We start from the raw sequence: 2,419 nt of genomic DNA on the forward strand, positions 1-2,419 counted from the left end.
AGAATGTAAACTCCCTGAGTCCTGCTGAGTCCCTGGCAAGTGATGAGTAAATATCTGACGAACGAATAAGAGACCTGGAAGTTGATCCCTAGATCTACAAGGACTAAATGTGATGAAATAGGTACCAGCTCCTCTTGGTACTTTTGAAAAGCACAGCTTTTCTTATAGCAGAAGATACTAAAGTTCATATTTTAGAGTGTCTTAAAGGTAGGAATTGGCAAAACATAAATCTGTTTAAAATCAGGATGGCTAATGCTGAAGATAAAACATGATAGGATCTAGGAAAAATTTTAATGAATTTCCAAAAATATATATTTTCTAGTTTATGATAGATCATTTACTCCCCCATCCCGACCCCCAAACTCTTCATCTGTCTGTGGTCTCCATCTCAGCAGTGACTGGCTCCACCCTGGGCCCAAACCGGAATTCTAGGTATCATCCTGATTCTGTCTTCTTTCTCTCCTTCCACATATATTCCTGTTTTCTTTTGCTGTGTAACAAACCACCCTAAAACTTAGTGGCTTTAAAACAAACAAACCAACAAACGTAGTGGCTTAAAACAACAGTGTACTATTACCTCTTATGGTTCTGTGGGTTGAATGGGCTCAGACGCATGGGAATTGCTTGGGCCTGGGGCTGGGGCTGGGGTCATCTGAAGGCTCTAGTGATCTGGACGTCCAACATGGCACCCACATGGCTGACAGTTGTTGCCACTGTCGGCTGGGAGCTTAGCTGGGGCTGTCAACCAGAGCAGCTATATATGTGTGACTTCTCCATTTGGCTATACTTCTCAAAGTATGGCAGTTGTGTTCCAATAGTAGAGATTCCAAGAAGCAAGAAATCAGAAATAGAAGCTGCAGGCCTCTTAAGGCCCAGAACCTGCCACAGTGTCCCTTGTGCCATATTCTTTTGTCAAAGCAGTTACAGAGCACACCCAAGTTCAAAAGGAGGAGCTATAGAACCCAGCTATCAGTGGAAACAGTGCCAATGAATCTGCAGCCGCCTTTAACTGGCCACAATGCCCCATTATGTTCTGGCCATTCCACCTCATAAAAAGCCTTCCAGTCCCTTCTCTTCATCCTCACGGCCACTACCCTAGTACCGGCCACCATCAAATTCTCTCCTAGATCATTGCAAAAGCTTCCTTCCATTTAGTGGTCTCTATATTATAGCCCAAATGATCTTCATAGAAAGTGACTGAGTTGACCATGACTTTAAAGTCTTTCATGGGTCTCCATTGCTCTTAGCATAAAGTTCAAACACCTGGTCATTTCCTAAGAGGAGCCTGAATGATCTGCCTCAATTACCTAGTCAACCAAATCCTCACCCCAGCCCTCCTCCACTGTATTTTCTGATCCATTGCTGTATTCGTTAGTTTCCAGTCACAAAATCAGAGCCACTCTAGGTATTTTAAACAAAGGCAGTAAAATATATGGAATTGGTTTCAAAATTTGTAAGGGCTGGAGGGGCAAAAAAGGTGACCCAGAAGTGAGGTAGTGCCTGGGTACTAGGCTGGAGCAGAAGGGGAGTGTGTTACCCAACGCTCATGATTGCTGGGCTGCTCAGGCTGACCCACTGCTGGTACTGCTGCTACAGGGCCACTTTGCCACCACTGCCCCAGGAACCCAGGAGTGCCCCCCACTCACTGATGCTACTGCTGCCCCCTCCCCCAGATGCTACAAGGGCAGGGAACATGGCTCCTCCCTCCCTCCTGCCTCCAGTCTCCTACCAGCGCTTCCCCTGGGCAGCACCTCCCCAGAAGCAGCAGAAGCGAGTTGGCAGAGGGATCTGGTTGGTGTACTCTGCTGACTCAGCCTCCTGCAACATAGAGAAAAGCAGGCATGGAGCCGGGAGCCACCAGACAGCTGATCAGAGAGCTAAATGCTTTTGCGTTCCGTGAACTCACCAGGCTCTTTCCCTTCTGTTTTTTGTTTGTTTGGCGGCACCATGCCATGTGGCATGCAGGGTCTTAATTCCCCAACCAGGGATCTCACCCGCGTCCCCTGCAGTGGAAGCGTGGAGTCTTAACGGCTGGACGGCTAGGGAATTCCCCTCTTTCCCTTCTGAACATACTTTTCCCTCTATCTGAAATGTTCTTTCCTTCTCCTTCTACTTGACCTTGCTTTCTCCTGCTTGTTAGAATTCTCAGTGCAGATGTCGCCTGTTCCAGGAATCCTTTCTTAATGCCCAGTCGGGATTAAACTCCTCTATTCTGGGCTACAGGGTTCTACCAACCCTCTCTTGACACTTGTCACCTGAGTGTTTACTGCTCTGTAGTCTTACTAAGTTGTATTCCTCTCAAGGGTAGAACGCTCCCTTTTCATCCTTTTGTTCCTTAGCACCTAAATCATAGTAGGCAGTAAATAAATATTTAATGCAAGGCTCAGAATCTGGGGGATAATTGTGATGGCCTCTCAAT

The 2,419-nt window shown here is 46.7% G+C and overlaps 1 long non-coding RNA gene across 1 annotated transcript; it reads right to left on the reverse strand.

The window, feature by feature from the left end:
• Positions 1-272: 272 nt before the first annotated feature.
• Positions 273-2,095, reverse strand: LOC137204124 (uncharacterized). Its single transcript, XR_010933443.1, has 3 exons — positions 1,907-2,095; positions 1,730-1,818; positions 273-490 (listed from the first exon to the last, which is right to left on the reverse strand). It is a non-coding gene; the product is annotated as an uncharacterized lncRNA (long non-coding RNA).
• Positions 2,096-2,419: the final 324 nt, after the last annotated feature.

This window comes from Pseudorca crassidens, chromosome 1 (assembly GCF_039906515.1).
Source record: "Pseudorca crassidens isolate mPseCra1 chromosome 1, mPseCra1.hap1, whole genome shotgun sequence".
Lineage (NCBI taxonomy): Eukaryota > Metazoa > Chordata > Mammalia > Artiodactyla > Delphinidae > Pseudorca > Pseudorca crassidens.